Here is a 23,470-nt window from a genome sequence, read left to right on the forward strand (position 1 = left end):
ACCATTTTTCCACCACCACCTCAGAGCAGTGCACGCTTCAGTACTGAGCAGAAATCTCAAAGTTCTGACTGTTAACACTGAAGCGTCTAAATCACTGTCTTTGCTGCCTCAGGCAGGTAATTGTATACAGTTACAGATGACTGCTCTATAATAATGGACTCTTTTGAAAGAACAAAGAGGAAAATCTTCAGGTAAAGACGGTGCTTTGACTGACTTTTTTCTTCTTCTTCAAATCTTTCTCTGTATAAACCATAAGCAATTAGTCAGTAAACAAAAAAAATTGACAATTTTTGTAATTAAAAACGACAGAAATGTCATACAATTCTAAGTAAACGGTGTTTTTTTTAAAAAAAAATATGTCAAGAAAGGGTTAACAAGGTGAATCCTGTTGTTTCCTTTTCAGTAATATGATAGCTCATATCCCCTTGACAGACCTCGCTGTTCCAGTACAAAAACAAAAAAAATATTCACTCAGGGGCGCGAGCGCACGTCAAGTATCATTTACAAGAGCGCGCTGCCAGGTCACGGGGTCTTTCCTCAACTCGTAACTGATTGGTTGAATGTCTGATAGAATATTTAAATCAGCGCGCGGTGATTGGACGCGATGAGAGCAGTTATGCAAATGAGCACCTGGTAGAGGTCTCTAGGAGAAAGGCAGAGGACGGAAAGCCTGAGAGCGGTTGTTAGAGCTGTGGCTATTCTGTTTAGATTTAACCTAAGAAACTACTCGGTTAAATATATTAACTTAAATGACTCCAAGTGTGCACAGCTGTTGAAATCTTGAGTGTTTAAATCGTTTCCCCCCTCACACACACACACACACACACACACACACACACCCGTCTAAACTAAACTACAGTGAACTCACACCGCTTTTAGTCTCGCGCGCGTGTTTGTGTTTGTGAAAGCGGTAGAGTTACTGTTAATCCTGCGGTTTAATAATAATAATAATAATAATAATAATAAATAAACCGTTGGATTTTTACCTGCACAAAACTGAAGAACTCGGATTAAAGCAAAGAAGGACGAACGGGGGAAAATTAAGAAAAACTTTTTCAAGCGGACATCAAATCGGAAAAAGCTTCTCCTTGCCTGGCTTTTCGGTAAGTAAAGAGATTACAAGAGAACTATTTTTATCCGCGGATTCAGACAGTCTGATAATAAAGTGCGTGATTCGGGATGATAAACTACTTGATCAGACTTGTATGGCGGATTTAGAGATCTGTTAGCAGTTGTTGCTCCAACTGTTGCCGGGTTTAAATGGGCTGTGATTTTGTTTTCTCTCGCCCTCGTTCATATTGGAATGTTTACAAAGACATACTGCCATACTATTATTATTATTATGATCATTTTTTAATTATGATTATTTTCACATTATTTAAGCACTGAAGTGCGTGGTGTTTTAAATCTTGCCCGGTTTCTCGGCGTCACTGTGTCTCTCTCCGTGTGTGTGTGTGTGTGAGGACGTGTTGGACGGTTTCCAGGAAGAACTTGTGCTGTTTTGTTTGCCTCTAAATCTGCAAAGTGCCCAAGTTCCTCTCCCTCTCACACATGTTCTCATATAGCTCATGGAGCATGGGTTCATAATGACAGCTCTTCAGTCCTTATACACCTGTGGGAAGAAAAAAATAAATAAAAAAAACCCCAAGCCCAGTGTGACTTTGTTAATGCTAGGGCTGAGCAATATATCGTTCATTCTCACCGCGATATTCAGTACGTTTACATGGACAACAATAATCCGATATCAACCCGATTTAAGAAACTAGCATGTAAACAGCGATTATTGATGACCTTAATCCGGCTAAAGTCATGTGACTTTGCCTCAACAAATCATGTGACGGGATAACTGGCTCAGAAAAGTGTAGGCAGAGAGAGCAGGTGAGAGAGGTGAACCAGTTTCCCTGGAAACGACGATTCTTTTCTCTTGAACACTTTATTTGCAAATGTTTTATGCGATATTCCATTTTTTTTAAATGTGCAACTGGGATAGAAACACATCTATTGTGATCTCTGAGCAACAACGACTTTATGAATGATGACATGACATTCTTATGACTTAGCAAATATAATCTTTTTTGGTTCTCACACACACACAACACACACGCACGCATACACAAGTATAGTGAGAGCATCAGTGGCTACTTCTGTATTCACATGTGAACTCTGCGTAAGACGTCATGGGTTGTGTCAGTCAACTTCACACACGTTCATGGCGTAATATACGTCAATGGGTTGGTATTAAAAAAGATATCGAAGCCAGTCTGATACCGATATAGAATAATAACCCAGTACTGAAACACTGGGCATCAAATCAGTGCATCCCTCATTTTTGTCGGCATAAAGTAGGCTTGTCTTGAACTCCTTACAGTTACTGTGCATTACTCAGTCACTTACTTTAAGTCCTTACTAAAACACGACAGTGCTGTTACAGGAAAATAATCAACGCTGACTCGGATTGACGCAAACCGGACGCCTCCTACCTCCCCGAAGTTGACGATTTTACAAAACCAGCAATGATTATTAATTTATGAATGAACAACACATTGTGCTTCTAACTGTAAATAGTCACATGTTGCGCAACGTCTGCGGGACAAGTTAGTTCTTGTGTTATAACTGCTACAAACAGTCAGCCCCTCCCCAGCCGCAAAGCCCTCTGTCCTGAAGACTTTCCTGTAGTGGAAAACCTACAAAGCATTGACACTGGAGACTCCTTCAATAAACTCTAAATCAACGTCTCCTTACAGAAAACGTCCACGTATCAAAATAAAGATTTTTGAAGAGACATATTATGTGGCTTGTCTGCCATACGAGTCCCCGTGAATGACATGTTGCTATAGAAACGTTAATATTTTAGAACGAGCCCGTTAATACGGACGCATCTGGGTCTATCAGAGCTGCTGTTATGTTATAGAACCTGAGTCACTGCCTTCTGACCAATCACCTTAGAGAGTTCAACAGTGCTGTGGTATAAAGCAACTACTGTGAATAATTTTTTAACGCGTGAAACTAATAGGAACGGTATGTAGTTACGAGGCATGTCTGGACCTTCTGAGCTTCAGGTTCTGGAAGACATTAATGTGACCATTGATAGTTTACGGGGATTTACGGACATTGCCTTATTAACATGTAATATTATGACGGTGTGGCGCAGTGTCTCACAAGCTATCCAAACTGCACTGATTTTCCTCTGGAAATTCCCGACTGCTCGGTAAAGGAAGCAGTGATTTTCCGACGGAGCCCTGTGTAACTTCAGCCACATCGCTGGTTACGATCCTTAATGGATCGCTTAGGTGTAATAAGAATAGCACTTGGTTGTGAAAAGCAGTCGTGTAGGGACTCGCATTGTTTACATCCATTCGGTGGCTTGTTAACGTGTTCGATGTGTAGAACAGCTCCTGACATGCATAGGAGGAACGAGCTGACGGTTTATGAGTGAGCGCAGGTGGCTGCTGTGTGTGTGTGTGTGTGTGTGTGTGTGTGCGTGTGTGTGAGGAACTGCTGTCTCATTGACCTGCTCAGGGCCAGGTCACCGGAGGTCAGAGCACCAAGAACAAGAGAGATTGTGTTAACGATACAGTGAGGAAATAAACCGCCCTCCACAGACTGAGAGAAGGGCATGAGACGAAGAAAAACCAGTTTTATGTTTCTTAAAGAACGGACATACGAAGTCTAGACGTAATGATATCGTACTGTTCGGTTAGTCTCTGAATTGCTCAGGAGGTGTACAGATATACATTCCTCACTCTCTTAGCTGCAGACATTTCTTACTAGTTTCAATACTGAATGATTCATTGTAGTTACTGAATAATAATAATGTAGGACTCGAAGGGGTTGTAACTAGAGAGCAACAAGTAAAAATGTTTTTCCTTCTGTTCCATGTGAACGTAGAACTTGGGCTATCGTGTGTCGTGAAAATGATTCCATGTACCATGAGATCGCGCACACACCCCCCCCCCCCCCCCCCCATACCGCCTAAATCTAGTGAATGGATATGTGTAGGCCCTGTTTACACTAGTGCGTTTTCATTTTAAAGCGCATAACCGTTGCTACGGTTACGTCTGTCGTCTGCACTACTCTGGAAAGTTTTGGAAACGCAGAAGATCCCGTTTTAGTTTGAAAACTCCGGGCTCGCGTTTCAGTGTAAACAGACCAAAAACGAAGACTTTTGAAAACGAAGGCGTGGCTCCGCCCACATTCGCTCCCTCATTGGGTCTTCTGGATCGTTGCGTATCCTTCCCTGATTCGTCGAGCCCCTACAGTATGACCATTACGCTACCTTGATCATATACACAACAACACGGAGACTGAGCCGCAAGCTTTGCTGGCTTTGTTGTCATTCTGAGCAGCTATTGTGCAGTTACATTCTGTATTTTATAACACAGCAGCTGCCTACATGCGCAAGAGGTGAGCTACGATTTCAGCGATCGACAACAAAGCGGCGTAATCCCTACGTGGAACGCCGGTTTCGACTAGCAACCAACTTCCTGTTTACACTTGTACGCACATGCCCAGTGTGCATGAATGGTCATGTGACATGCGTATTCGGTCGTGTAGTGTGGACGGAGATCGTTTCTGAAACGCGGCGGAAACGCCAGTGTGGACGAGGATCGTTTTCATTTTCAAACGCACTAATGTGAACAGGGCCTGTAGTCTCCTCATTACCTTGTGGTGTCTAAAGTGTCCCTGAAATCGAAATTGGTGTTTCGGAAAATTGGTGTTTCTGTACCTCTTCCTTCGTCTGATGCAACACTGTATCTGGAAAAAAAAAAAAAAGGAATATTCTAGTTTAAATTTTATAGTTTGTCACTACTGGAAATATTAATTTAAAAAAAAAAAAAATATTTTAAGATTCATATTTGTGCAAATCTTTTTGACCGTCCAATTAAACGCTCTCTAAATCGATATATGCCCCGCCCCCTGGGGGCAGGTCTTGCTGTCCAGTAGCAGCGATTTAGCAGGACACGTTTAATCGGTGTGTTTTTGGATGCGCGTCTTCCCGCACGCTGTTCTCTCATCCACTCGCTGTTCGTCTGAAAAAAAACGGTTGGAATCGATTCATTTTGAAGACGGCGGAATTTACCCGTGGTCGCGGTTTTTACGGCCGGCGCCTTTTTTTTTTAGGTGTCTTACCAACTTGATAAAGATGTTCTCAGAGCACTCATTTGTTTTACTGTTAGCAATATTCTCGGTCTTATATCTACGACGTTAAAGGAGTCATTAAACGCGTCTGTGCCCTCGTCTTCCTGAGTTGTTCCAGTACGTGATCTAGTGCGTTGTCTCTCCTCATAATTCATTCTCTTGGCCTCCTCGTGATGCTCCCAGTCTTCCCGTACTCTACCCTGCCTCTGCTTCGATGCTGCCGTAAATCATTCACGCATCACCTCGTGTTTCTCTGTCGTCCATTCTCCTCTCTTGGTCTCGGCCTTAACAGTACTGACTGCGCCCGTCTGTCTTTTTATTTTAAATCACGTTTCTGTTTTTTTTTTAACGCTGCAGTTGAACTTCGAAGTATTGCAAGTGTATACACACGAGCCTTAATATTTTCTTTTCTTTGTAACATAACAGAGCCTAAGTTAATAATTACACATTAGTGGTGTGCATGAAGAGGTAAAGGCTTACTTGACGCTCGAAGGCATCTTTCTGTTTTTAGTGTTACTGAGTAACGTAAAACAGCACTCTGCGTTAACTGGCACTCTCCAAACTGTGTCTCATTCACCCATTCACACACACAAACACTCGCACACCAATGGTAGCAGAGCTGCCACGCAAGGCGCTAACTTGCCATCGGGAGCAACTCGGGGTTCAGCGTCTCGCCCAAGGACACTTCGGGATGTGGAGTCACGTGGGCCGGGAATCGAACCGCCAACCCTACGATTAGTGGACACCCCGCTCTACCACCTGATCCACAGCCGCCCACTTATCTACCATAAAGCCACCATAATGTCACGTGGGATTGCTGCGAATGGCAGTAACGTCGAGGTTATCCGCATCAAGTGACGCTCCTTCAGTCCTTCAGCTCGGTTAGTCAATTTGCACAAAGCGCAGCGTCAATACACACGTATCAGGAGGTTTTAAAATCGGCACGCCGGACCCGAGATCAAAACACCACAGCCGTCAAGTAAACGAAACGCGTCGCCATGTTTAAAAGCAGGAACGATTATTCCAAGCCTGTGTAAACCCTGTACGCTGACGAGTGGAGCATCATAATGAGGAAATCCAACGCTGCCCTTCTAAACACAGTCACAGTTGAGGAGCAACATCAGTGAAACTATTGAGGGGAAAAAAAAAATCCGAAACTATATTATATATGTGATAATATTGATTATGACCAAATGTAATGTTGTCTTAGCAGCAAAACATCTGAGCATTCATATTGGACCAAGTCATGTAGCGTGACATGACAAACTAAGAACGTGGTTTATTTGATCGACAAGCATTAAATTCATCTGATTCATCTCAACACTAACTAGTAATATCATTTAAAAATGGGGCGGGGGGAGAAAATGAGGTAAATGATGAAGCGGATTAAAGAGGAGGTAGTCTATATTCCTATAGCTTCTAGTGCTATATATCTTACAGTGTAATTACTAGATAAGTGATAGATACGTGACAGCGCCAAAGCATTAATCCAGATTTTTCCTTAGTTCAGTAGTCAGGGCAGTGATCAGGGAGTCGGCCATTTTAAGAGCTGTCCGAATCGCAAAATCCTTCAGTGCACCGGAAAAAATCCCACAATGCAGCGCAAAAACCAGGGAGCATCGACGCTCACGACGTTCCCTTACGTTAAACGACGCCGTGTTTTCTGAAGCCGCTCAGCTCGACTAATACGGCAGATGAACTCTCAGCCAACTTCGTTACAAACGTTATCGTTGTCATAGATCTCACATGATTACTTACGTTAGCGTTTTTTTTCAAACTTTATTTGACCTTCTATTTACGATTTGTTTGCATCGAACTTTATATTGACGTATAACGTGAGAACGATATCGGTCCTGCCTGTCGTTGACGAATGCCAGTGGGGGCGTTTTACAACGCGAGTACGTAGCCGTCTCGCCGGAAATTGTGTCGTCGGTGTCCCAGTGTTTAGCGAGCCATGGAACTCGTGTACAAGATCTACTGATTCACCACCTAGGGAGCTGATTGAGACGTATCCATTGGCAGACCTGTTCAAAATGACTCGCCTCTCGGGCCCAGCATGTCGACAAGCTAAGTTTTAAAATCCTACACTCCTATAAAACTCGCACCCGAACCACACACTGTAACAACGGCCATGCCATTGCTGTTCTGTATATGATCCACCACCCACATAATATCTGCTCCATGGTGGTCCATTTCATTGATGGATGACGAGCTGGAGCGGGACTGACGCATCGTGCACAGCAACATACTCCGCAGTCTGTAATTTGTACGCCTACAGAGCGACCTGATGAAATGAACTATATGTCTGTAACAGTCCTGGTGTACCTCGATCTGAAAAGCAGCTGCGGTACGGCGTGTGGAAACAGGTGAACGCATCCACTAGGTCTGGGTGCACTTTTATGTTTTTCAGCGGGGACACACCATCGATTTCTCCAGCAACTCAGTTCATACGTGCGTCTCTGCCTGCTTCTTGTTGTTTCCTAACGACCTCGGTTTGTCAAATACCAGCAAATATCAACTCGCTTTCTTTTTAATGAACACAAGGTATAGAGAATTTGATTTCTCATGCGACCAGACGCTCACAAGCCAGGAAGCCTCTTGACTGAATGCTAATGTTTACCTGGTGAGAAAAGCCAATTATCTTGAAGCAGGATTCGATGGAAAAAAAAGAGAAAGAAATTCGCTTCTGGCAGTGATGAATGTTGAGTTCATCTAGGTGGACGTTAACACAAACATGAGCCGATGGAAACCAGCAGGACCATCGTTGCTCTCTTCTTCCTGGAAATAAAGCAGGAGGAATGCTGTGCATTAAGCGGCTCTTTTTTAAAAAAAATCTGTATTTCCGACATCCTGAATATTTCCGAGTAATGCCGCCACAAATTATCGAGTAAAACGTAAACAACTCTTTATCGCACCCAAGTCAATCAGAGTGTTTATTTCCTCCGTCCTACTCTCTACTACACACGAATCATGAGGCTTTTTTCTTTTTCTGCACATTCTGGCTTGCGCGTGCACGTGACCCCGCCTCTTAGGACACAAGTTCACATTATGTAGGAGTACGTCGCCGGACGCCTACGCCACCGTCTACAGATGCTCGTAAATACGATTGTAAACGCCTCACAGGGATGTAGATTCCTCACAGGGACTTTAAGACTGAAAACTTTACAGATCTAAAAGGCTATGGTAAATGGTGTGCACTTCTGTAGTATATTCCAAAGCGCTTTACATCGTCTCATTCACACACACCAATGGTAGCAGAGCTGCCACGTAAGACGCGTAACTTGCCATCGGGAGCAACTCGGGGTTCAGCGTCTTGCCCAAGGACACTTCAGCATGTGGAGTCACATGGGCCGGGAATCAAACCGCCAACCCTACGATTAGTGGACAGCCCCGCTCTACCACCTGATCCACAGCCGCGCTGTGCACGTTGCCTGTTTTTTTTTTTGCAACAGACGTGTGGACCTGGACATGTGCCAAAATGAATTCTAATAGAAGGTCGACTCATGACTTGACTTGTTAATCTTGAGCGTCTTGGCAAAATTCGGTTTCCGTCACTTAAAAAAATCCAATCTCCCTTCCACGTTCCCACAAACCCTCCCCTCGCTTCTCCTTCAGGCCCAAACATAAGCACGTCTTCATGAGCAGTTCGAGCCCGAGGCAGAAAACGTATGTCGCATCTCTTCAGTCTCAGTGAAGAAGTGCTCTGTGCTTTAGGGGTGTGAGAGAGAGAGAGAGAGAGAGAGAGAGAGAGTTTTCTCACTAGTCTTTGTGAAAATCACACAGTTGTGCCACATACTTCATCCGCTCTCAAAGGCCAGGTTTAACCACACCATATAGGTGGCGTAATTACTACACAGCTGTGATGTTTAGTCATAATGTGCTTTATAGGCTGTCCGGAGTGGCCAGCACTCTGTAGCCCTTAATGTGCTTTTCAATGCAGCGTCTTGAAAATACAGAATACAAAATACAGCATTCTCCAATACAGCATTCTCCATTCTCCGATCGGCAGTCGACGGTTACGCGTGCACTACTCAACGACGCATCAAAGAGGCTCGCCGAGGCATCGCCGAAACCAGGCAGATATATTTGGCGTGTTAAATATCCGGAGCTGTCGGGCGACTCCACATCCTGTGGTGTGAAAAGTGTCGTCTCTGGCAGCGATTGTGGCAACGAGCTACAGCCAGCGAGAGAGCAAGGCGTGGGGTGAGGTCGCCGTGAGGAAGGGAAAACCCACAAAACTTTTCTTTTTTTTCTTTTTTTTTTTTTGTCTTTTCCTTTTTGGAGTTTTTTCAGCACAAATCATCACAAATCAGTAAAATGACACACTCTGAAGTCATCGCTTGGCACTAAAGCCATGTTTTCTTACATAAAAGACCAGTGAGTGTGACCGCGCGTGTTGGAGGTGAGTATGTGAATCTGCAGGGAAGGTCAGAGTGCTGGGGTTAAAAGGTGTCTTGCTGTTCAAACAGCCAATCGTAGTAGCACACATATGAATAGGAACAATAGTAAGAACAATAGTGGCACCACACACACATGTACACATACATACACACACACACACACACACGCACACATACATATGTATATATACACATACACAAACACACACACATACGCACGCATATATACACACACACACACACACATACAAACATACGCACACATATATACACACATGCACACACATATGCACACATATATATATATATATATATATATATATATATATATATATATATATATATATATATATATACACATACACACACGTACATACACATACGCACACATATATACACATACGTACACATGTATACACATATACACATACGCACACATATATACACATATATATACACATACGCATACATAAACACATACACACATACGCACACATATATACACATACGTACACATGTATACACATATACACATACACACATACGCACACATATATATACACATACGCACACATATATATACACATACGCATACATATACACATACACACATACGCACACATATATACACATACGCACACATGTATACACATATGCACACATACGCACACATATATACACACACACACATACGCACACATATACACATATACACGTACATACACATACGCACACATATATACACATACGTACACATGTATACACATATACACATACGCACACATATATACACATATATATACACATACGCATACATAAACACATACACACACACGCACACATATATACACATACGTACACATGTATACACATATACACATACACACATACGCACACATATATATACACATACGCACACATATATACACATACGCACACATATACACATACGCACACATATATACACATACGCACACATATACACATACGCACACATATATACACATATACACATACGCACATATATATACACATACACACATACGCACACATATATATATACACATACGCACATATATATACACATACACACATATGCACACATATATACACATACACACATACGCACACATATACAGATATGCACACATATATACACATATGCACACATACACACACACTCACACACTAGTATTTGTCACATTTGAAGACATATGATTATCCATATGTATAAGTGCCTCATATACACTATGGTACACTGTATTGTTACATTCTATTATGATACTATTAAACAGAAACATTATGTGTGAGAATTAATATGTTTATTAAAGTCTGAAAGCGGCTGAGCAGGAAACAGAGGCCAGTCGTGCCTTAAATCCCTTAAGTACAACAACCGTAATACCCAGTTATATATGTGTGTGTGTGTGTGTGTGTGTGTGTTGACCACGTCAGGATTTGCACAAGTGAGGAATCTGAAATTGTGTGCGTGTCAGCTGAAACACGGTAGTGTGGGAAAAGTAATAAATGTAGCTTTCCGTTAGAAGCAGCACAGGTGTGGTGCTGTGGGAACTGTCAGAAAGCAGGTACGAACTCACTGCCAGCACTGAAGACCTGGACAAGCGCAGACCTGCTTCTCTCCGATACTGAACCCCACCTCCCACGGTGAATACTGATGATTCGTATCGGTTCAAATGCAGGAGTCTTTCTCACAATTGCATTCTTTTTTTTTTTTTTACGGATTTCGGTTTCTACAATTCAGAAAGCAGACGCGGTCCCTGCACGACCCGATCTGAACTCGGTCATCGGCGTTAAAGCGCTGAAATTGTCATTTTTTTACAACTCTGTTCTTGGCCTGGGTCGCATCACATATTTTAGTGATGGCTATTACATATTAGAAAAATATGACCGTGAAAGTGTTTTCCTTTCTCGTCCATGTGTTATGGTTCTTCCATTTCCCAACTTTCTTTTAAACCAAGTGTATCTGATCAAGCCGCCACACATGGTCAGCATAAACTGTGGCATTATAAATCAGTAGGAAACACAAACATGCTTGGCTGGAATACGAATTGCCCTGGCGCGGTCTCTTGCTGTTTGACGGATTTGATAAATCGTATCATATCCACGTGTCTCTCCAGGCGACAGGCGACGCTTTAAGGTTTATCCGAAACCGAACGTCCTTTCCAGTTTTTTTTTCTTTTTGTCTCCCTTTCAGTACCATTTTTTTTTTGTTGTTGTTCCTTTTTTTTCCCTCTCGCACGTTTTTATCAGTCTGAGTCAGGCTTCCTCGTATTATCCCCGTCTTCCATGCGCTCACTCTTCGTTTCTGCTCCAACCATGAGTAACGCTTAGTCTTCCTGCTACTCACGCAGAATCTTTACTGATGGCCCGCTCAGCCGGACACTCGAGTCACGCCGGTAAAATGACACACGCTGAAGTCATCGCCTGGCACTAAAGCCATGTTTTCTTACATAAAGGACCAGTGAGTGTTGTTGGAGGTGAGTATGTGAATCTGCAGGGAAGGTCAGAGTGCTGGGGTTAAAAGGTGTCTTGCTGTTCAGGGAAACGGAAACAGCCAATCGTAGTAGCACACATATGAATAGGAACAATAGTAAGAACAATAGTGGCACCACACACACACGCACATTAGTATTTGTCACATTTTAAGACGCATGTTTATACATATGTAGCGTATACATGGTGTATGTATGTAACTAACAATTTTTAAAAGTCTTGAATTGTCTTTGTTTCTTATACTTGAGTGTCTTAAACCGACTGAATACTCTATTCTGATTGGCTGGAAGGTGTGCGTTCAAACCGTATAACACACAGGTAGCTCCAGTCAGTTTAATCACCGTTCTAAATGAACGCGCCGCCTATAAACAGTTGTAACCATAGTAACATTCAGTTACAGCTGCATACTGTAGTTAAACTCCCAGCTTCATTTTAGTAGAAGATACGTGGCACAGACGCAGGTCATTCTCTCTCTCTCTCTCTCTCTCTCTCTCTCTCTATCTCTCTCTATCTCTATCTCTCACACACACTCTCTCTCTGTCTCGCTCTTTCACTCTCTGGCTCTCTCTCTCTCTCACACACTCTCTCTCTCACTCTCTCTCTCTCGCTCCATCTCTCACTCTCTCTCAGGTGGTTGTTTTCTTCCACATCGTGCATTAAAATCGTGTAACGCACACCCAGCCATGGATTATCCCTCGCATATTGACTCGGATCACAGGAAGGGTTGTACAGCAATAAGAAAACGTTACTCAAGAGGATAAAAATGAATCTGAAATATTACATCGCCGTTTAAAACGGCAACGTTGCCTCTTAAATAGTCCGTCAGCGTACACTGAAACGTGTAAATATTAAACTTGTAAACTCGGCCTGGATCTACAACCTGCTTGTAGCCTTAGTTTAAAAGGTTACACCTTCAGGTTAGCTTTGGGTGGAACTACAGTTAAGCTACAGTTACACTACTCCAGCAAGCCAGTTGTGTAGCACACAAACAAACGACTTTGTAGATGGTTATGCCTGTGGTAGCATAAGATGAAGGCCGTGATGAGCCTGCGTGCTGCGCGCAACCCCGATGAATGCCTCCAACATTTGCGTGACCGCTGCAAGCAAAGTAGACGCGGCTGTGATTTATACTAATGGATTTCCACTAATGTTACAAAAGATGAAAACGACCGATTCACACAGTAACATAAATGACTCATTGTCATCACCAGGTTGTGGAAATTAACCAGGCCTTTTAGTCATTGGGGTCAACAGATCAAGCAGCACTTCAGACAGCCTCCTCTCCACCGCGCCAACCGCCAGAACCGTTCCCTTATAAGGGATGGCGATTACAAGCGCCTACTGAGCTTGGCTGTGAAAATCCCGTACGCGTACACGGGTCTGACACTTTAATAGGAACACCTAAAGCTACACTGGGCAGATCGTCCGATCTTCATTGAGTCTGTGCGCACTGTAGCGTCAGATTCCTGTTCAAGGTTTGACGTACGAGTCCGGAGATGCTTCTCTGCTCCGCGCGGTTGTAACCAGCGGTTATTCACGAGTTACTCTAGCCTTCCTGTTAGCTCTCTCATCAACAAGGCATTTCTTTCCTCAGAACTGCTGCTCCCTGGATGTTTTTTTTGTTTTGTTTTTGTTTTCAAACCAGTCGATCTGGCACCGACAACCAGAGTCGCCGAAATCACATGTCCCCCAATTCTGATGTTTGATGTGAACATTAACTGACGCTCTTGACCTGTGTCTGCATGATTTTATGCATTTCACTGCTGCAGGATTGCCCGGTTGGATAATTGCACGAATGAGCAGCTGTACGTGTGTTCCTGTTAAAGCGGCTGTCGTGTGCGTCTAAATAGAGGGTACGCACGTGTGAGGTCGCGGTTCCCGGAAGTCGCCGCGGTCACGCCGACGGAGCGGTAAAAAGACTGAGCGGCAGCATTAGTGTACAGCGTGAGTTCCGCGAAAACAGAAAAAAAGGCATCTGAAACGGGGGAAAAAGCTGTTGAGATCGACTGTGCTAACAGATTCAACAAGAATTCAGAGCTGTCTTTTTCCAGAGTGCTAAAAATCCATTCATTCCTTTTTTTTTTTTTTTTTTACTAAGTGGAGCAGTGTAAGTGCGAGTTCTTTTGGCACGTGGTATTCATGTCGTACAACGATGAATAATTTGCTACATATTTCTTTTTAAACGCTGCCTGTTTCCTTTGATGAATAACCGGGGGCTCGTTCATTCTCCGACTGGGTTTGACCTTCGCAAATATATAACGTTAGTAAGCGGAAGCAGCGCTAGCGACAAATAAACTAGAACTAGCTAGCTTACAGATAAAATGATAGAATAAATACCTCTGAACCATAAAGAAGCTAGTGTTGTGGCCTTTGCGTCGTTACTTGCTCGGCGCAGAATACTGTTGTCTTGGACCTCTCCACAACCCCCCCCCCCCCTCTATATCAGTCTGGCTTAAAGATTTAATCTTCTTTTTAAAACTTGAAAAAATCAAGTACAGCATCAGAGGCAGGGGTGACTCATTTTTGGGAAAATGGGCACAATTTATTACCTACTTCAATGATGTACGCACCCTGGTGGTGGATCGAGGAGAGGTGGACTGTAATTCCTGATCATCTTACCCCTTTTTGTTGTTGTTGTTGTTGTTGTTGTTTTGGGTTTTTATGTTTGTTAGTTTGTTTGTTTGTTTTTTTTCTCTGGTTGTTTGTTTATTGGTTTATTTGTTTCCCCCTTTCTTTTGGTTTTGGCCGTGGTTGTTTGTTGGGGTTGTTGGGTGGGGTGTTATGTAGAATGTAAATTTTCACAAAAAATTCTATGATCAAAAAAAAAATATTATAGAATAAAATACAAATATTTGTACATCCAACCAGAATGTTTATTGGTGTTTCGTTTCTCCGACAAATCCCACCTTGAAGTAGGACCAAGCGTCAAGGCTTTTATGTGCATTCAAGCTTCAGGTACATCGGGGAAACCGATTTCTGGCCACATGCCAACGTCCGTGGAGCACGGGTTCTTGGGCAAGTCGTAAGGGTCACTGTCGAGTTCAACTGCCTTTAATTTAAGCCGATCATCGTTAAGTTATTCTAGCGTTTTCGCAGCGTCCCCTATTAAAACCAGCCGTTTTGCTGGATGTTTCGCCCCTCAGTTCGGCGTGCTATGCTGGGAAAGTGACGTCAGTGCATACCCTCTATATACGAGCGGAACCATTTGTAGCTCTCGGTTTCAAAGCACAGTGCCTTTAATATTCACAGGATGCAATATTTTGTCATGGGTGAATTGAGGACCGTGAAGGAGATACAGTACACAGCCCATCATGACCGACGTACTGAGATATGTTATTACTACTCTTAAGATTTCTATAAGACCGGTTCTATCGAATGTGCTCAAGTAGATTAAAAAAAAAAGAGAGAGAGATTAAGTTAGTACTACTATATGCCTTCGAGGCTGTTAGCCTCAGCTGACTAATACCATGTTCACGCGAAGTGAAACATCTCCTTCATCGGCATTTGGCCGCGTTGGAACGGGTTGCTAATAAAACAAGCACATTTAGCCGATCTGATTGAAGTGGTACGGGGAGGTAGGGATTGGGTGGCTTCGGGGATGTATAAAAAGTCTCTATCACGTGTTGTGGTGCTCTCATCACATCATGTTTTGCCACTTCAGTCTTGCACTGCGCTGATTCCTTGGCAGTGAGCGCGTGTCTCGCTCCAATTAGACCCCCGGCACATAAACACGATCTCATTGGCCACAGTCTGGTGATATTTGCTTCTCATTTGCATGAGCATGAGGTCGATTCCTAACCGTTTTTTTTTTTTTCTTCTTCTTCTCCTTCTTTTTTTCCGCTGTTCTTCACGTCGCTTCACACCACTCTCACTCCCGCAAACCTCGGGGCAGGATTTTCATCCGTGCTCGCGAATCTGAGGCCGGTTCGACGCGTCACTTCGCTGCAGTGCGAGTGCTCTGTAAAACACACACAGGCAACAAGATACAGTGGTAACGAGTCATTATTATTAATTAAGCTGATAAATGCTGACTCTGTGTTACTCTCGAAGCGGAGACATATAGTGATAATTCCAGGGGCAGTGGGGGCTTGACGGTTAAGGCGCTGGGTTAGTGATCGGAAGGACGGGGGTTCAAGCCCTAGCACTAACAAACTGCCACTGTTGGGGCCTTGAGCAAGGCCCTTAACCGTCTCTCCTCCAGGGGGCGCTGTATCACGGCTGACCCCGCACTCTGACCCCAACTTCCTAACATGCTGGGGTATGCGAAGAAAAGAATTTCACTGTGCATATGTATATGTGATCAATAAAGACTCGTTATCATAAGAACTTAACTCCTCTTGACCTATTTGACATCATGGATGGTGACTACTTTGTGCTTTTTTTTTTTTTTTTTTTAAATTTTTGAAGGAATATTTTATTAGTTTTAACAGCTTTAAATTTAGCATCAGCAGCATAACATGGTAGGATTTGCCAAGATCGGTTATAATTGGGTGTGGACTCGAGCAGCAGTTTCACTGCCTTTGAGGAGATGCTGCCTCTCCGTGCTTGTTTACGGCCCAATCCTGTTTGCTCTTAAAATGAATTCAGTACTGGTTTGATGGTAACACAGACGTCTGTTCAAAAAGTGTTCCAGGTTTTTTAAAAAAAAAAAAAAAAAAAAGGACTCGAAGAACAACAGGCCGAGTTCTCCACCAAGCACTAGTATCGTCCGAGTATAAACGAGCAGTCGTCATTAGCGCTCCGGTAACCTGCGTGAAGTCCGATCACGAAAGCCCGGGATTTTATTCCGTAATAAAGGAGGGCTGAATGTCTTTGCTTCTCGCTGAGGAAGAGCGTGTTATGACCGAGCCTGCTCTGCAGTAGGGGCCGATTCGAGTAGGCACGAGGTGTCCGCCGAATCCTTTTCATACGCTGTGTGTTTATTTCGAACACGCTCTCAGCGATCGTTGCTCTGTTACTCGGAGTGAAAATTTAGTCTCATGTGCCGAATGAAAAAGCGTCTACTCGTGGCTAACTGACTCGTCCGGTCGAATCCAGAACTAGAGTCTACCATCCTTTCAGGAAAAAAAAAATACAATGTTTTCTGTATTTTTTTTTTTTTTTTCTTCCTCCCCCCCCCTCACTCGCTCAGCCATAGGGTTTGCTGTGGGGTTTTTGTTTGAGCACCATTACATCATCACTCAAACAGACTAAATCTCGAACACACCCTTAAGTAAATACGAAGCAGCTGGAACAGGATGGCCTTTAGCGGAAGGGGCATTCGGTTTATTATCGGTGAGACCGTAGCTCATCCAGTATAAGTTATTGCAAATGGAATTGCTTCATGAGCGTTAGTTTTATTCATGTTTGCGATTCTTATTTATTTGTTTGTTTATTTCTTAATTAATCTAAGTGTAGTACAGGATGATCTGTGCTTTTGTATTGTGCTTTGTGTACAGTCTGCTTCATGTGTACTTCTGTTAGTTCATCCTTCAGAACTGGGGTGCGGTCGATCGATGTCGTACTTCGAGATTCACTGAGAGGGTTAACCCCTGCTCCTCGCTTAAAGTCCCCCTGAGAACTTTTACAATGAATTCTTACTCGCACACTTTTTTGGTCTTAAGTACATTTCTGTGGCTATTTTAAGAGTAATTCATCTCGTTCTCGCTCTCTCTCGCTCTTGCTCGTGCTCTCTCTCTCTCTCTTTCTCCTCTCTCTCTCTGTCTCTCTCCCTCTCTCGCTCTCTCTTTCCTCTCTCTCTCCTCTCTCTCGCTCTTGCTCGTGCTCTCTCTCTCCTCTCTCTCTCTCTGTCTCTCTCCCTCTCTCGCTCTCTCTTTCCTCTCTCTCTCCTCTCTCTCTCCTCTCTCTCTCGCTCTCTTTTTCCTCTCTCTCGCTCTCTCTTTCCTCTCTCTCCTCTTTCTCTCTCTCTCGCTCTCTTTCCTCTCTCTCTCTCCTCTCTCTCTAAAATTCTCCTCTCTCTCGCTCTCTTTCCTCTCTCTCTCTCTCTCTCACTCTTTCTCTCTCTCTCCTCTCTCTCTCGCTCTCTTTTTCCTCTCTCTCGCTCTCTCTTTCCTCTCTCTCCTCTTTCTCTCTCTCTCTCTCTCTTTCCTCTCTCTCTCTCTCTCTCTCTCCTCTCTCTCTCTAAAATTCTCCTCTCTCTCGCTCTCTTTCCTCTCTCTCTCTCTCCTCTCTCTCTCGCTCTCTCTTTCCTCTCTCTCACTCTCTCTCTTTCTCTCTCTCTCTCTCTCCTCTCTCTCACTCTCTTTCTTTCTCTCCTCTCTCTCTCACTCTCTCTCTCTCTCTCTCTCTCTCTCTAAAATTCTCCTCTCTCTCGCTCTCTTTCCTCTCTCTCACTCTCTCTGTCTCTCTCTCTCTCTCTCTCTCTCTCTCTCTCTCTCTCTCTCACACACACACACTCTCAAAAAAAGGTAGCTTGTTATTTTCCAGAGAAAACGAAGCGCATAAACTCCTCTGTCCTAAGGACCTTCCCTTGCTGAAAGACTTTGCAAAGCACCGTGACTGTTACAAAGCGCCAACACCTGAGACTCTTTCTATAAATTTTAAATACATTTCTCCAAACAAACAAAAATAAAAGGCGACAAAAATTGGTCTTTTGATCCAACTAAACGATTACTGGAAGAAATAATCGGACAGATGAATCGATTATCAAAATAATCGTCAGTTGCAGTCCTAGTGAAACAGCTTATTCAGGGCAGTATAAATAAAAAGTCCATTCATCCATCTTCTATGCCGCTTTATCCTTTTCAGGGTCACGGGGAAACCTGGAACCTATCCCAGGGAGCATCGGGCACAAGGCGGGGTACACCCTGGACAGAGTGCCAATCCATCACAGGGAACAATCACATACACACTCACACATCCATTCATACACTACAGACACTTTAGACACACCAATCAGCCTACCATGCATGTCTTTGGACCGGGGGAGGAAACCCGGAGGAAATCCCCGCACCACGGGGAGAACATGCAAACTCCACACACACATGGCCACGGCGGGAATCGAACCCCGGACCTAGAGGTGCGAGGTGAACGTGAACGTGCCAACCACTCAGCCTAAATAAGGAGTAAAAGGCAATTTTTATGATTCCTTTTTTTTTTTTTTTTTAAATTGTTAACGTTTTACAGATTTTACAGAAGGGGTATGTAAACTAATGACCTCAACTGGGCGCGTTCCGGTGCCTGACCTGTTACTATAGAAACGACAACGTGTCCGAACGAGCGCATCAACCTCGACATATCGGTCACGCCGAAGCCGGAACCACTGTCCGAGCCGTGCGGTTATACAAAACCAACGCCACACCGTCTGACCAATCAGATTCGAGAGTTCCACCACACTGAGGTATACACAGTGTCATACCGAGCGCAGTACGACTTCAGTGTACTAACCTCCGTCATGGTTAGTTTTCCGTACATAAGTAATGAGGATGTGCAAAACACGGTGTAAAAACAAAAAGAAGCTACATCTACGCTGAAGCGTAGTAGTGGACGTGCTGTGTTTTTCTGCGGTACACTCGCTCTGTGGAAGGGGCATTAGTCTGACTTTTTGGTTGACCAAGTCTATGTTTAGTTGGGGAAAGCCCTAGTGCGTCCTCACCTCCTGGACAAACACGGTTCCATGGGGCATTTCTCCAGCTTTTGGACTAATGAGTGTTTATTGGCTAAATAAAACATGTGTGTGTGTGTGTGTGTGTGTGTGTGTGTGTGTGTGTGTGTGTGTGTGTAACTCTGCAGAATTGACTTTACAGACGCGAGATGTGCTGTGTCGGTTGTGTTCGAACCGAGCGTAGTTCTGCAGCTGTTCCAAATCCCAGATCATTCCTGAAACTCTTCCCTCGACGGGCCTCTTGGCGCTGAAAAGCTGCATAGGTGGAGGCTGTTTGGCAGACTTGCCATCCGAGCAGTGAACTTATTACAGCTGTATTGTTGCCGTGTGCCTTTGGGCATTTTTGCCTCACAGCTAGAGCGTCTCATCACTTTACTTCAGATCCGTCTCCAGCCGGAGTCTCGCGTTCCAGTTCCACTGTGTTGACATTCTTTCAAATGTTGATGAAGTCGCTTTTTTTCTGTTTACGTTTCTTTGTTTCCATTCTTTCACACTAGTGCGATCTCCCTCTCTCCCTCTCTCTCTCCCTCTCTCCCTCTCTCTCTCTCCCTCCCTCTCTGTGTCTCTCTCTCTCTCTGTCTCTGTCTCACTCTCTCTCTCTTTCTTTCTCCCTCTCTGTCTCTCTCCCTCCCTCTCTGTCTGTCTTTCTCTCTCTTTCTCTCTCTCTCTCTCTCTCTCCCTCCCTCTCTGTCTGTCTTTCTCTCTCTTTCTCTCTCTCTCTCTCTCCCCCTCCCTCTCTGTGTGTCTCTCTCTCTCTGTCTCACTCTCTCTCTCTTTCTTTCTCCCTCTCTGTCTCTCTCCCTCCCTCTCTGTCATTCTCTCTCTTTCTCTCTCTCTCTCTCTCTCCCTCCCTCTCTGTCTGTCTTTCTCTCTCTTTCTCTCTCTCTCTCTCCCCCCCTCCCTCTCTGTGTCTCTCTCTCTCTCTGTCTCTGTCTCACTCTCTCTCTCTTTCTTTCTCCCTCTCCGTCTCTCTCCCTCCCTCTCTGTCTGTCTTTCTCTCTCTTTCTCTCACTCTCTCTCTCTCTCTCTGTCTCTCTCTCCCTGTCTCTCTCTATCTCTCTCCCTCCCTCTCTGTCTGTCTCTGTCTCACTCTCTCTCTTTCTTTCTCCCTCTCTGTCTCTCTCCCTCCCTCTCTGTCTGTCTTTCTCTCTCTTTCTCTCTCTCTCTCTCTCTCTCCCTCCCTCTCTGTCTGTCTTTCTCTCTCTTTCTCTCTCTCTCTCTCCCCCCCTCCCTCTCTGTGTCTCTCTCTCTCTCTGTCTCACTCTCTCTCTCTTTCTTTCTCCCTCTCTGTCTCTCTCCCTCCCTCTCTGTCTGTCTTTCTCTCTCTTTCTCTCACTCTCTCTCTCTCTCTCTCTGTCTCTCTCTCCCTGTCTCTCTCTATCTCTCTCCCTCCCTCTCTGTCTGTCTCTGTCTCACTCTCTCTCTTTCTTTCTCCCTCTCTGTCTCTCTCCCTCCCTCTCTGTCTTTCTCTCTCTTTCTCTCTCTCTCTCTCTCCCTCCCTCTCTGTCTGTCTTTCTCTCTCTTTCTCTCTCTCTCTCTCCCCCCCTCCCTCTCTGTGTCTCTCTCTCTCTCTCTGTCTCTGTCTCACTCTCTCTCTCTTTCTTTCTCCCTCTCTGTCTCTCTCCCTCCCTCTCTGTCTGTCTTTCTCTCTCTTTCTCTCACTCTCTGTCTCTCTCTCTGTCTCTCTCTCCCTGTCTCTCTCTATCTCTCTCCCTCTCTCTCTCCCTCCCTCTCTGTCTGTCTCTGTCTCACTCTCTCTCTTTCTCTCTCCCTCTCTGTCTCCCTCTCTCCCCCTCTCTGTCTCCCTCTCTCTCCCTCTCCCTCTCTGTCTCTTTCTCTCTCGTTCTCTGTGTCTCTCTCTCTCTCTCTCTCTTCCGCACTCAGCTCGTGTCTGCTTAATTGTCCAATGGGAAAATAGTGAGACTAATCAAGGAATATAGAGTTCAATCCTTGTCTGTGCTTTGTGGATTTGGCCCATGGAGAGTGGTAATGAGTTGCTAGGGTTACTCAATAGCTGACCATACTGTTAACGGATGTGTGCAGAGCCCACGAGCCAACGGTGATAAATGCACAGCTTGCATTTCAGCACTGAATCACGAGGCTCCCGCTCTCCACATATCCTCGCTCTCTGTTCTCCAAGTTTTGGAGACACTTGCATCCTGTGTGTGTGTGTGTGTGTGTGTGTGTGTGTGTGTGTGTGTGTGTGTGTGTTGGCCACCGCCTGTCTCTGGCACAAGACAGCTGCACTTGCTTATGCACACACACACACACACACACACAGACACACAGACAACCCAAAGACCATTAAGTAGGGATCTATACACGCTTCCCGTCTCAGTGTATCCCATAACAGTGATCAGCGCTTCTTTTCCACACCTCCCTTTGGTTTCTTTCTCTCACTCCGTTTGCCCTTGTGTCTGCACAGCTGTGCGTCAGCTGTCTCTACAACAAACCCTTCACTCTCCACAGCGACAACTGTCACCTCTCCCCATCCTCTCTCTCTCTCTCTCTCTCTCTGTCTGTCACTCCACACATCCCAAACATCCACAGTCAGATGTATTTCTCCTGTTTCGACTGATTGGGGGGGGGGAAACCACTGTGAAGGAACCTCTGCTGTTGTCGGTGCTACCAGACTGAGACAGGAGAGCAGATGGTATGCTGTGTAATTACAGCGTGATGTGTGCATGTGTTGTGTTTATGCTGCAGGAGGATGAATGTACTCCGCTACACTAATGGGAGGCAGGGCGCGGTGCTCCGCTCAATTAAAAGGGGGGTTTAAATGAACGCCCGAAGGCTGCAAGTTCAAATGCAGCGAGACAGCATCACCTGTTCCTGCTGCTCGATTGAACCAGCTATACACGCACACAGAAAGACGGTCTTCCTTGTTAATCGACCGGATCTGTAATACATGTAATGAGACAGCTAGTGTTTATTATAGCTCAATGACATCATCGGAAAGCCGTGGCCTCTTTCACGTCCGTTTCCTGGTTCACTATTCCCGGGAAAACGTGACGAGTACTGTATCGGGCTGGGCGATATATCGGTATAATATCGATATTGTGATAAACGATCACGCGATACACTTTTCATCGGTATTGTTAAGGTATTTCTATTTATAAACGTTTTTCATAATTACAAATGTAAATGGTACTGAACGGATGCCGTTGATTTGGCGTAATTTTAAATAAAAAAAATTTTCTTTGTCTTCGTAGGCATTACAGAAAAAGTGTACTTTTTTTTGTTTGTTTTAATACTGTTTTGCAGACAGTTCACTGAATTATATATATCGTGATACGAATCGCGTATCATAGAAATGTATTTTTGTCATATCACCCAGCCGTAGTACTGTTCTCCTACTGAAGTGAACTGCACTGAATACTGTACTCCTGCATTACGTAGAATAGTTTTACATGCATATTGGAGCGAGTCCATGTTTTTTGTCCTCATCCATACTACTAATACTAATATTACTAACCTACTTAGTGCTCAGCAATCAGGAACGATGCTGAACAGTTTATATATCTATGTTCAGGGTTTTCCTAGGTGCAGTCTGGGTTCTGGGGATGGTGGTGATTGGGGGAGGGGTTTGAAGTTTTTTCCACGTTGTTTTCGACCAGCACGTTCGCCTCACACCTCCAGGGTCTGCGGTTCGGTTCCCACCGGGGCCATGTGTGTGCGGAGTTTGCATGTTCTCCCCGTGCTGTGGGGGTTTCCTCCGGGTTCTCCGGTTTCCTCCCCCAGTCCAAAGACATGCATGGTAGGCTGATTGGCGTGTCTAAAGTGTCCGTAGTGTATGAATGGGTGTGTGAGTGTGTAT

At 44.4% G+C, this 23,470-nt stretch overlaps 1 protein-coding gene across 2 annotated transcripts in view; it reads left to right on the forward strand.

The window, feature by feature from the left end:
- Positions 1 to 816: 816 nt before the first annotated feature.
- ddr1 (discoidin domain receptor tyrosine kinase 1) overlaps positions 817 to 23,470 on the forward strand; it is a 49,913-nt gene continuing 27,259 nt past the window's right edge. For both annotated transcript variants that reach the window (XM_053624707.1, XM_053624719.1), the window contains exon 1: positions 817 to 1,103. The gene's annotated coding sequence lies outside the window, so the exon portion shown is untranslated. The remainder of the gene's footprint in view (positions 1,104 to 23,470) is intronic.

This window comes from Ictalurus furcatus, chromosome 1 (assembly GCF_023375685.1).
Source record: "Ictalurus furcatus strain D&B chromosome 1, Billie_1.0, whole genome shotgun sequence".
NCBI classification, from domain to species: Eukaryota; Metazoa; Chordata; class Actinopteri; order Siluriformes; family Ictaluridae; genus Ictalurus; species Ictalurus furcatus.